The sequence below is a fragment of the Trachypithecus francoisi genome, unplaced genomic scaffold (genome assembly GCF_009764315.1).
Source record: "Trachypithecus francoisi isolate TF-2019V2 unplaced genomic scaffold, Tfra_2.0 Lachesis_group5, whole genome shotgun sequence".
NCBI classification, from domain to species: Eukaryota; Metazoa; Chordata; class Mammalia; order Primates; family Cercopithecidae; genus Trachypithecus; species Trachypithecus francoisi.
Window position 1 is genome coordinate 79,615,043 of NW_022681470.1, and position 14,123 is coordinate 79,629,165.

Consider the following 14,123-nt stretch of genomic DNA (forward strand, 5'->3'; position numbering starts at 1 on the left):
TTTTCTCTGTCCTAAAGTATATACTTTTAAAAGCTGGACCTTCAAAGTTAACCCTTTGCTTTTAAAAATGTTTCTATTGTATTCTTCATCTCTGCATTTTTTTCTTGCTATTCTACTTTCTGAAACATTTTCTCACTTTATCTTCCAAACTTTTTATTGAGATTTTTTAGATCTTCTATAATAAGTTTGGTAAGCTTAAAAGCTCTTTCTGGTAACATTAATGTCTTTCTTTTGTTGATTTGTCTATCCTTGTTTTTTAGATGAATTTTCGTTTATTTCTCTAAAAACATACTTCTTCAAAGGAAGTGTTCTACTTTTACATACTTTCTCTTTCTTCTGAAAGTTTTTCTTTCTTTTTCTGCCTGTTTTGTACTCTGGCTCTCCTCAAATCTATCTGCTGATAGTTGGTTATGTCTTCATTTTTAAGAAGGAGGAATTAAAAATCTAATTGCAAGGTTCTTTGTAGGTATAGGGTTTATCGCATAGTAGGCCTCACTGTAGTGTGATACAAGAGGGACTCAGCTGTTTCCCTTTCGATCCCTAAAAATTATTATTGATAGTGCTTTTCTCTTGTGTAGATACTTCTCAGAAAGAAATCTATGAATTTTCTGCTAGGAGGTTAGGACCATGGGGGTAAACCCAACTATTATGATTTTGGGAGGCAAGTGGAGGAAAGAGTTTGAGGATATGGATCTTACTGTTTATATCACCTTTATTTAATTCTCCTATTTGCATTGAAACCCCAAACCTCAGTAAAGAGTCACATTCATTTAACTTCTTCAGAGAGCTAATCACTGGTCTTATGCAGGAGTGTCCTAGTGAGGTTTCTTTAAAGATATTATCATGACTTTGTATTGCTCATTCCTCTTCAATGGCTCCTTAATGCTATTTGGGTAAAATTCAACTTACTAAGCATAACCTTGACCTGATTTCTGATCACTCTTCCACCTTCTCTCTCAATGCACTCTCCCCCTCCTCATCTCGCTATTGTCATTTTCTCCATCTCTGCTGTATGTTCCAGGTACACTGGGTTTGTTTCAATTGCCTGCCTGACCATTGCTCTTTCAGACCTATGAAACTTCTCAAATGTTATATGCTCTGCCAATGATCAATATTTTGACCGCTGTTTTACATAACTCCTACCTATTCATTAGGTATCAGCCTATATGTCACTTATGAGAAAATGTTCTTGAATTTGATTAGTTGTGTTCGATACCACATCATGTACTTCCTTTAGCACCCTGTTCTTTTGTCTTTACCACACCATGTTATAATTTGCTCATATGTTTGATCCCCCACCAGAGCAAACAAAAGTTCTTTAAATGCAGGGATATTATCTATCTGGTACAACACTCTTTTCCACAGTGTTGATGGCAACACCTGGTCCAGAGAAGTTTTAATAAATATTAGTTAGATAAAGTAACTAAGGAAGTGAAGGAGGTAGGATGGGAGGGAGGAAGGGAAAAATGAGGAAGCCACTGGGTCCCTCTCTTCCACCTTCCCAGGTCCTGACTTGGTGTTAAGATAAATCTGAAATGTAATAAGGCATGTGTGGTTACTTTTCCCTTAAACTAATTAAACTAGTGTACCTATAAAAATGTTAAGCTGATGCAAGATATGATTAGAATGGATATACCTCTTCTAGTCTAAAAAAATGGACATTAACTCAGTTTACCTCCCTATCTCAGAAACACACCAAGAGACACCAGAAAGACTGAACTCTTGTCCAACATACTTTTTTAAGTATATTGGGACAGCTCATATTTAGTCTTCCACTATTTATAAGAGTTAAAGAAAGAAAAAAGAAACATGAAACATGTCCTGGCCGTCAAAGACAGGTTTTCTTTAGATATAACCTGAGAGGGGCTTCTGATCGATTTCAGTAAGGAGCGTTTTCTCTTAGAGACTAACAGTATATATTGCTTTTAGGGTGAGGGGCTTATTACAAGCTTGGAATGTTCCTGTGTGAGGGAGAAGTTTTATGGTGGGCTTGGAATGTCTTTGAGGGGAGGAGCGGTTATGTTGGGGCAGACATCTTTCCAGCCAGAGTAGGGTTATCTCAAGGCTGGCAACTTTCCGGCTGGAGGTGAGTTATCTCGGGGCTAGCAAGTCTCTGGTTGGGGAGGGGTTTGTAATGTTTCTGGTTGGAGATGTTGTTTGTGGTTTATTGTTGTGCTGACCTTAGCCATTAGGCCGATGCCCTTTGGATTTAGGTGGTTTTTTATTAAGGTGAACTTTAGAATAAGGGGCTTGTCAAAGATGGAGATGCTCCTGCTCTGTCACTATTTGGAGGAGAAAAAAACAACATGTGGCTTACTGATAGTATATAAGCAGCATTATAAATGAAACATGATCTATAATTGGATTTTATGATACACCAATTTGGAGGATAGAAGGAGAAAGAATTTCCCATGTTGTTCTTCAATTTACTCATTTTGATTTCCCAGGTAAACGTATTTGACAATAAGCTAAGTAGGGTACAAACTGTTCCTTCACCTTCCTCTGTAACTCCCTGGTCCTTAGCACTCAGCAGAACAGGGCTGCACTCCATGCTGCTGCCTCACTCACTCCCTCTGTACCCACCACATCTCCTTCCTGAGGGCCCTTCATCATTCCTTTCCCCATAGGTCCTTGCCCTAGCAATTTTCTTCCCAATTACCATTAAAGTATACCCTTTTTCATCAGTTACATGTAGTAGCTCCTAGATGGATGACACCATTACCTTCCAGATGAAATTTCTAACCTTATTAGACGGTAGCAGAGCCTTCTGAAGGATATATCAGAACACTGAGTCTGGCCCTGTTTGAACCCTGGCAACCGTGCTGAGAGGAACCCAGCTGCAAACTAAATGACCTAATAAGGTCTTTTTCAACTGTAGTATCTCTGATTATAGGCCTGTCATTTTTATTCCCATTCCAGAATAGATTTATTACTTTCTGAAGACTTAAAAAAAAATCTCATTTGGTTGTTTATGAGGCCAGAAGCATTGAATTTAGATAAGTTCAGGCTTAATGACACACTTGACCTACCACATCCAGAGTCTCCCTAGAAACTTAGTCACAATGTCTGAATGAGTAACATTAACAACTAACCCTCTGTGAAGAAAAACCCCTATATGGACACTTGCAGTGCCACTTTGAAATGCCTACATGTTCTGAGAGTCTAGTAGGAACTCTACCTTTGGAATAGCTGCTTTCACCCTAACAGGCCAAAGAATTTGCAAATGTATCCCAGAAGAGAATATTTCATGTAATTTTAAAATATGAGTTCATGTTTGTGTGCCTTGCCCAGTCATGCTCAAAGCAAAGATAAGAAGGAAAGAGTGGAGTGGGGAGGTAATAATATATCTGCCATTCCCATGACAGTCAGATACTATTGTCAGAGTTTCATCATGTCACATCCAAGGTCACTTTGACTTCAAGTCTGTCCCTTCTTAGGAAACTCAAGGTGAACTTTAGAAATTCTACTGCTTGATTGTTTCTACTAAGCTTATTTTTACATCATTGTTTCCCAGTCTGTCATGATACTTGCCATTTGTATGGAACAGTTAACACAGCAGGCTATCTTTATAAAGGCCTTTTTGCAAGGTGAAGGTCAGCCTTTGGCAACTAGGCATTTGTGCAAAAGGATATCCACCACCCTAATTGACAAGAGTGGCCCACTATGCCTAAACCATTATACAAACAACATGATGTCTGCTAAACATCTGCTTTCTTTGTGGAAGTCTAGAATCTTGTTATATGTTTGGCAAAAGGTGCCTACATGATCAACCTGCAATGAAAACCCTTGGCACTGAGTCACTAATGAGTTTCCCTGGCTGGCAATATTTTACATGTGTTGTCACAACTTGTTCCTAGGGAATGAAGCATGGCCTGTGTGACTCCACCAGGAGCGACCCCTTGGAAGCTTGTATTTGGCATCCTCTGGACTTCATTCATGTACCTTTTCCCTTTCCTGATTTTGCTTTTGATTCTTTTGCTATAATAAATTGAAGCCATGGTTTGATGAGGTCTGGGAGACTTCCTAGTAAATTATTGAACCCTAGAGTGGTTTGGAAGACCCCTTATTTGCAGCTGTAGTCACAAAATTGTGTGATTAGAAGGCACTACTATCAATTACATTATTTTTAACATTGAAGTTGTCTGTTCTTTAAGTTTCTAAAGAGTGGTTCCCTCTAATGCATAAACTCATTTTTCTTGGTTGCTCCCAAAAGAAACATATTGTGATCTTCTTCATTTTCTGATCTTAATTCTGTGTGTTACTCTCTCCTATGGAGTCTTGTTTCAAGAGTTACTTGTATAACTATAGCTGAATACATAACAGGCTTGGTTCACTCACCAATACTCTGGCAATACTTTATATTCTTTGTTAGCACCACTTTTTTTCTGGAATACTCTGTATTCTATTCCCACATAGATTTTGAAAATGTTGTCTTGTTTTTGGTTTTAATATTGAAGGATCCAAGTTCTACTTCCTCCTTTATTCTCACACCCCACACTTGTTTGTAGTTGCCTGTGCCTGTGATCTTATTGACCCCAATCACTTCAAAGGCACTTGGATCTCAGAACAAGAGGCTTTGAAAAAAATATGCTTTGTTTCTTTGGCAGGAAACTTACAAGTTAAAAGTTTTACTTCTATACTAATCTTATTTAATTGGATTTATTTTATTAAGTGGAGAAAAAGATATTGGTACTACAAATTTCAGGTCAAGATCACCCTCTCAGCACTTTCTGCAAAACCCAGATCACACTTTAGGAAATGTGATCACAGACCTCTGTAATACTCCACTGGGTTAGAGCCAATCCTTACTAATGTAACGTAAGAACCAAGAACCTGTTAGGCAGACATAAGAACTCAAATTATTCCTTTAAATCTTGTCAGACAAGCTTAGAGATGGCAACCTAAAAAAGAGAGACAGCAAACCCCAATAAACATAAGCTTTCTGCCTAAATCCCTAAAATCTATGTCAACTGCATATGGGCAGTTTAACTCTCTAAGAGCATCCCACTCCCAGTGATACGCCCAGCTCTGACACATCATGCATAGTTGTTATTCATCATCTAGTCACCGGGTTTAAGACACAGCTCCACCACTTATTAACTGTGTGACACTGACCAAGTTAATTACATACATTGGCCTGAATTTCCTCGTCTGTAATATGCAGATGATAACAGTATCTAACTCATAGTGATGTTGTTAGGATTAAAGAGTTTATACATATTCAGCATTTAAATGACTTCCTGTCACCTGGTAAGCACAATAATCTAAGTACTCATTATCATTAGTATTATTGTAGCCACTTGAGGTCACAGTTTTCTTTTCAAACAAAAAGAAATCCTGGCTTCTTAAGTTGGCAAAGTTCCATACAGCCCAATAACTCTCTACTATGGTTTGGGTCATTAGAAGAAAATATATTTGACATTGAACCTTCAAGAAGTGAAAAACAGGAACTAAAAGTGAAAGGGCAGGAATTATAGTTGGCCGATGACATGGATCACTCCTTTATTGAGAGCTAAAAATGGCAGCATTTTAAAAGACTTTACGTAACTCTCAAAAAGCAAAACGCTCTATGATTTTTTTTTCCTGAGCTCAAGACTAGCCAAGCATGAAGTTTCCTAGAAACCTCTTCTTAATTATCTTTTGTCCACTCCACCCCACCTCAACTCCTGGAAATAAGTCAGCATTCAGCCACTGTGGCCACCTTGATGCTATACCTTAATTCATAAAATTGAATGATTAAGACCCATCAATCCCTGCAGATGTTTTTTGAGTCCCAACATTTTCAATAACAACTCAATACTGGGCGTTAGGGAAACCCAATAATGCTGCCTCTAAGCCATATGTCAAATGCGACTCAAGTTCCCAAAGGGTTGTGAGAAATGATAAATGCATTTAACAAGTTTTTGAAATCTTTTCTTCTAAATGAAGTGCAAAATATTTTGATTATTAGGAAATTAGTCATAGGCTTATTTAAATGCATATGTGGATACAGTTTATACTATTTTATCTAGAAGAACTGCCTTAGGCTTAGAACATAAATCTCTGAAACTAAACAGAGCCAATAATATGGATTTAATTTTTTAAACTGGCAAAAGGCCCACACTTCATGATTTTCTTCCTGTTTCTTTCTTAAATAACAATTTTCCTTAGTGTCACTTCTAACTGTTACAGTTTGTTGACATGGTGTCAACTTTAGCTCAAACCTCACTACTTAAATTGTATTATCCAGAAACCATTTGCAGATGAGAATCACAACACTAAGGATTATCACGTTCCAAGGATTCATTGGCCAACCTTCTCCAAAGAGATTTTTAGTGATTCTTTTGAGTAGACATATTGCAGGGAGAGGAGAGAGTGTCTCTACTGTGCTTTTTATTATCTGTTCATTCTTATTAATGTTGCCAGAAATTTTATATGCCTTAGAATTTAGCCAAAACAGAAAAAGATCATGGGTCCAGAGATCTAACAGTCAGACACATTGCCATCTTGCTGGATATTTTTATGTTGGGGGGTGTATGGATTTGATATGCAGAGGAATAGATGTTATTCTATCTTGCAAGTGTCAGGGAAAAAATCTGAAGCTATAATACAAATCATGAAGGAGTCAGAACGTTCTTGCCTTTAAGGTATTCATAGTAGCAAATGTGTGTGTACACACACATACACACAAATATCCTGGAAATTTTCAAAGATTAGAATTTGAGAATATGAACCAGATTGCTGGGGATAAAAATAGATAGCAAGTGTCTATGAAAGGAGGAAAGGATCAGAGAGAAGGGAAAGGAAGTAGCATTTATTGAATAACTGTGCAACGGAGTAAATATGATTTTACATGGGTTGACTATTTTAATCCTCACTCCGACCCGGCTTAGTCAGTAGTATTTTAGTGATGAGAAGCTTAGATCTGAATGAAAGGTCAGTATATTCCAAAATCCTACCTTTTATCAAATATGACACATTAACTTACCAGACCACCAGCTATTAATTTCCTTTCATTTAAATGTTATCCTCTTTATTTTGGAAATTTTCCACTATGTGGAATACATATGTGTGCACACATGCACATATTTTATGTACAGTATTTAATTCTATACTATAAAACATCCTGAAGGCAAGGATATTCTTGCTCCTTTATGGTACCTTTATAGCTTCAGCACCAACTGGTGGAGGCAATCTCTAGGTGACATAAAAGAAAGTAAAATTTTAATCAACTAACCAATTAGAATTGATTATCATCCCCATTAAAGTTGTTAACATTAACTGTCCACATTACTGCATATGTTATAATCTGCCTGCATTACTACAAAGGAATCCCTGTGACTGTAATTTATGATGAAAAGAGGTTTAATTGGCTCATGGCTCTTTAGGGTGTACAGGAAGCACAAGGCCAGCATCTGCTTCTGGTGAGGACATCAGGAAGCTTACGCAGACACATCACATGGCGTGAAATGGAGCAAGAAGAGAGCAGGGAGGTGCCACACACTTTTAAACAACCAGATATTACATTAACTCACTCATCAGCAAGAGGATGGTGCTAGACCATTCATAACAGATCTACTCCTATGACCCAAACGCCTCCTGCCAGGTCCCACCTCCAAAACTTGGGATTACATTTCAACATGAGATCTGGAAGGGACAAACATCCAAACCCTAATACTGCATTTTAGGGAAAGCCTGACTAAATGATAAACAAAAACTATGGAAACCCTCTATCAAACAAAGTTGTATGTGTGATTCGAATATACAGAACTAATAATAAAGATGGTACTGCTCTGGGGGAGAGCAGAATTGCCTCCATCTTGGCCTTGCCTGTACACACAACAGCCTATGAACCACTGCCTTCAAGCCTCCCAGATTTCACAAAGTACAATTTTAGAAACAATCAGACCAGAATACTTGAGCCTATAACCTCAGCTTCCCAGAGCAATGCCCCCATTGTTTTGCCTCAATAAGAGAGATAATTGTTTAAAAATGTAACAATAATATAACACTGGGTTCTAATTTCTTCTTCAATTGCCAATTAATAGATAAATGGCAGAGTCAAGAGTGTATGCTAGGAGGTTGTTCCAAAGACGATTCCCTAAGAATCTGGATCACAGACTTCAGAGGAAATTTCTAAGCCATTCAATACCAGTATGAATATAAAAATGCAACAGAGTTTCCTCATCAAAATGTTAGTCTAGAATATTCCATTTCAAATGAAATAAAGCAGAATTAAGATCAGGAAGTTAGTTTTGTGATGTGATTACTCTGATTTAAGATTTATAACTGCTTAAAAATCAGAACAGGAAAAAAGAGGAAAATGGGAAATCAAGGAAAGCTAGAATCCCAGGCAGCAGGAAGTCTGAAAGCAGGACACTTGACTCACATTCTAAGAAATGTGCTAAGAACTCAGCTTCCCAGAAATGGAAAGTAAGGGCCTCCTACAGCCTGGGTCTCTGACAGTGTTGGGTAACATGCAAAAGGTTGCCCACTGAAGATTTAATATATGTAAAAACAATTAGGATACTTTCCTGGTCCCCAAATAATTAGCATATATTTTCACCTAGTAGAGTTCACATTGTGTTGCTTAGATTTCAAGTAATTTGTCTTGAGATCAAACACTGAGCTCAATACATGAAAACAATGTTAATGAACAAAATGAGTAACAGCCCAATAGGGAGAAAAAATAGGCTAAGGATACGATTACACAATACACAGGTGAGGCAACCAAAAAGGTAATAAATAAGCTCAAAATCATGAGTAATCAGATAAATAAAATTAAAACAAAATGATATCACTGTAGGCCAGATAGACTGGCAAAAACTTATTAGGTTGGTGCACCAACCTATAAAAAGCCGAACATTTCCAAGATTTAGGTAGCATGTGGGTTTCATGGCCAGGGTATGAAGAAAGATGAAATTGTCTTTATCTGAAATGGGGAAGGATACAACTAGAGTAGATTTGTGAGAGAAAATCTAGAGTTCTGGTTTTGACATGTTAATTTTGAGGTGCCTATTCCAAGTGGAAATGTCAAGTAGGTGATCAATTATACAAGTCTGATGTTTGAATGAGGGATTAGGCATAAATTTGACTGTTATCCATATATAAAGAGTATATAAATCCACGAAACTGGATGAGATCACTAAGGGCGTAGGTGTGTATAGGAAAGAGAATAAAATCAAAGACTGAGTCCTAGAGTTCTCCAACATTAATACTGGGAATAAAAGGAAACTAAAAAGGAGGATTTAATGAGTCTAGAGGAAAAAAGAGGAGTGTAGTGTCTGTGGAAACAAAGAGAGATGACTGGCCATGTCAAAGGCCTCTGAAATTCAAGCAATATGAGGACTAAGAACAGATCATTGGAAATAGTAACAGAGAGGCTGATATAAGAAACAGTGGAGGGGAACGAAGTGACTAGAGAATAGGAGGAGATGGAAGACATTTTACCAGATAATCTTTGATACCTTTTGCATTTTATCCATCTGAATGTACTATCCATTCAGATAAAAACAAATAAATAGAATTTGATTTTTTAAAAGTCAAAGAATAACAAATTAGTTACAACTGAAAGAAAAATTAGTAAAACAAGATTTTTTTTTTTTCTTTTGAGATGGAGTCTCACTCTGTCACCCAGGCTGGAGTACAGTGGTGTGATCTCAGCTCACTGCAATCTCAGCTCACTGCAATCTCTGCCACCCAAGTTCAAGCAATTCCCTGCCTCAGCCTCCTGAGTAGCTTGGATTACAGGTACCTGTCACTGTGCCCAGTTAATTTTTTGCAGTTTTTAGTAGCGACAGGGTTTCACCATCCTGGCCAGGCTGGTCTTGAACTCCTGACTTCACAATCCACCTACCTCAGCCTCCCAAAGTGCTGGGATTATAGGCATGAGCCACTGCACCTGGCCCAACAAGATATATTTTAAAATGTATACACTGCCACACAGAAAATGGGAAATACAAAAGAGAGATTAAGACATATGGTGTATTAGTCTGTTTTCATGGTGCTAATAAAGACATATCTGAGATTGGGTAATTTATAAAGGAAAGAGGTTTAATTGACTCATGGTTCCACATGGGTGGGGAGGCCTCACAAATCATGGTGGAAGGCAAATGAGGAGCAAAGTCACATCTTACATGGCGGCAGGAAAAAGAGCTTGTGCAGGGGAACTCCCCTTTATAAAACCATCAGATCTCATGAGACTTATTCACTACCACGAGAACATTATGGGGAAAACAGCCCCTATGATTCAACTATCTCTACCTGGCCCTGTCCTTGACATGTGGGGATGATTACAATTTAAGGTGAGATTTGGGTAGGGACACAACCAAACTATATCATATGGATAACACATAAAAAGGTATATCATGTATGTAATCAGTTTCCCAAAAAGATAGAATAAAAACAATAATGAGGCAATATTTCAAAATATCATGAATTTTTATCTATTTTAGCCAATAGACAATATAAATCTACAGGTATTGGAAGCCCAAGATATTTCAAGCAGGAAAAATAAAAACAAATCCATGTCTAAATATATCATAATAAAGTTGAAAAACAACAAAGACAAAGTAACGGTTGTTAAAGAAGCCAGAAAGGAAGAAAGGGTTACCTAAAAAGGATGAAAATAAGAATGACGTAGATTACTCAAAAGCACTAATAGAATCCAGAAGACAGTGAAATAATAGCGTCAATGAATTGAGATACAATAATGTTCAATGTAAAATTTTTTAACCAGCAGAATTATATTCACAAACAATAATAAAATAAAGTCCTTTACAAATATAAACAAAAATTGAGAGTTTACCACCAAAAATGTCATACTCTTTATTATAGAGGTAATAATGAATTACTTCTGATAAAGGAAAATAATCCCAGAAGACAGTCAATATGAGAAAAGGGGATCAAAGGTAAATGTAACTAAGATTCTGAAGTTTTTCCCTAACTATGAGGTGACCACATTCATCTCACAAGCAAGTGGTCCTCAGTTTAAAATCAGAGAGAAAGAGGCCGGCTCTTATCCTTGGCCCTAAATGACTTCACAGTAGTTGACAGTTCAGCTCCTGAGACTCAGTGGCAAAAAAGGTTGGCATGTTTAACTAATAATGAAATCTTGGTTTGTCAAACCCAGCCTGGAATTAGCTCTTAATAAGTTGTGTCAGTCTTTTCCTGATGCTACTTTTTGCTTTCTTTCTATTAGAACAACTCACTTGACTTATGTTCTCACCTGGCTCAAATAGTATGTTTTGCACCTAGTGATGACATTTCCCTATTCCCTGCACCAATCCAGGACCTTATTTGAGAAGTCACTATTGCGGCCACTGAAGCTGGGGCTGAATCTTGACCTCTCTGAGTCTCCCTTTCTTAAAAGCAAAATCTTAAGAAGTTTTTTCCTACAATACTTCTCAGCTAGCCTTTAATACTGGGCAATATTCAAGTCAAATAACAACCCTCACTTCTCTCTTTGTTCAGTCACTCCCAAGGTGAGTTCTCCACTCTTAGAGAATCTTGCAGGTAAAATGTTGGCTTGAGTCTGAGGTATAATAGCTTATTTTTACTAGCATTTTGTTTGTTCAATTGGTTTGGCATTTGGGAAGACAGATCCTACAGTCCTATTTAAAGCCATTAACTTCACACTAGAATTAAAATACGTTTCTAAAGGGGAAGGAAAAAACATTTGCCGAATGTTTAGATAATGCAGTAGCTTGGAAGACGCAAACCGGGGCAATTGGTGCGCTGAAAACTTTATCTAAGGAAACTCCCTAGTGTACAAGATAAAGAGGTAAGTAAATGAAAAATGAGAAGTTAGCAAACACAGAGGATAGAATTAGAAGATTCAATACACTATAGAAGTAGATTAATATATGCTATACAGAAGATAAATTATTGAAAAAATGGCTGAAATGTTCCAATATTGAAGAAAAACAAGAACATACGTCACTGAAGTAGTACCACTAATACTGAGCTGGCCTCGGAGCACACTTGCATTCTTGTACTTGCCACACCATGTGGTGAGTATTGATTTTCTTGTCTTTCTCCCACTCAGAATTAAGCCAGTTAAGAGCAGGAAATCTATCATATTCCTTTTTGGATTACTAGCACCCATGCAGAGATTTGCGGAGCTTAAGAAACATGTGTTGCTCCCAGAGGATAGAAAATAGAAGATGTTTATTAAGAAAATAATTACTACGCATTTGTTGAATAAAGGGGGCATGCACTGTGGAGTGTGACCATTTTTCCTGCAGATGTTTGTATGACATCAGCCTTTCCCATCTATAGGATGCTGCAGCTGGGGTTGGGGAGGGGAGGAGAGCTCCATTCTGAAGAGAAGAGTTCGCTCAAGGGCTATGATTTCTGAGACCTGCTCTCTGTAGCCTTATTTATTCTTCCTATTTATCCTAAATAGGATTCTGGTTGTGTGTAAAACAGAGAATTGACGTCAACCTCAAGCATATGGAACAAGAACAAAGGCCTGAATAATATACAAATGAATATTATTCATTTGTGGTAAATGAAATAAAAAAAATTTTAACAGCAACAAAAAAATCATGAGCCACTGAACCTCAATGGAATGAAAATTTAGCCCTTCTTCCCCCCACCCCCCACCCCCAAAACAATGCCTGAGAACAGGGGAGGTCAGCAAAACTTAGATTTCATGAAAATGTCTAATCTGTGGTCTATTCCACTAAATATCTTTATTGTGATGAAAAGTGGTAACACTTGGGATTCACAGAAGTTTTTCATTTTTGCAACCTCTGTACAAAATCTGAGTAATTAGAACTGACAGTGCTGCTCTAACAGATGCTGATTAGAGCCAGCAACAGCGTGGGTGTCCTCATACACATGCCTATTGTGTAAGATCTGCGTCCATCCATTCCTCTCCTCTACAGTTTCCCATCATCCACAACTTAAACTCTCATGGCAGATTTTAGGCAAAGTCCTGTCTTCAGCTTGGCCCTCTGCATTTCCTTCAGGAGTATGTCTCCCCTCGGAGTTAGCCAACATTAAAATGTACCCCAGGATTCTAGTCTGAAAATGAAGGACATGTGATAAGCCCAATGCTTTCCTCATGTAAGGAGCCCATCCCTTCATATTTGCAGACGGATGCTACAAGTACCTGCCTTCCAAGATATTTCCCATAGAATGAGAAGAAAAGAAAAACAAAACCAAATATGAGAAAAGGCAATGTCACCACTCCAAAGGAGAGAGATAAAAGGAAACTCCTCAAAAGAACTGAAATACTACTCTCCTTCCTTTATCCTACCAATCTTTCTTCATGAAAAAAATCTAGACTCAAATGAAGTTGCCTTATTTGTGAAAGACTATACTCTGTCTCCATGTTTAGATACATAAGTCAAATCTTATACCAGAGCCCACTAATGTGAAGACAGGATAAACACATTGACATTGAAAAGCTTTGATGTTTCCCTACTTCTGTGCTCTGGCTCTAAGAGCAATTGAGCCTGGATACTGACACCTGTGCTAACTTCCAAACCCAAGTCTGTGAGCTTGTTAGAGAATGGGCTGGGATGATTTCCCCACCTGAGATTCATGCTGTCCAATTTCTGATGAATTAGTTGGGTATTTGGCATCAGTTAAATGAAGTGTCCCCCAAAAGTATCTTAAAACACCTTTATAAAACATCTAAGATGATAAGAAAAGATGAAAAATGATAGAAGCCCCATAACACTATGGCAATCATAATCAAATGGCCATAATTATTCCTGCAAATCATGAGAGTGATTTGAAGTCAAACAAATGTAAAACTAATAAGATAAAACATAGAGCCAAGATTTTTAATTTAAGATGATGATCTAAGGAGCAAAGCAAGAAAGGAAAAAAATAAAATGGGCCATTTTAATTGAATACTCTAGAAAACCTCATTTTACAGCCTCATTCATTCTACAAATATGGCTTCTGGTTAATAATTTAACCTTAACAGTTCCCAACTGTGGCACATTTTAACAACCCACTTACAATTGCTATAAATTCTTCAAATAAGACAAAGTTAAATGGTCACCAACCACTCAATATGTAAGTTAATGGCTCTCTGAAGTCCCATCTAATCTTTAAAACATTACTATTTTGACATCCACTCATTTTAATAAGACTTTGGAACTCTCTGAAAATCTCGAGTGGCTCTT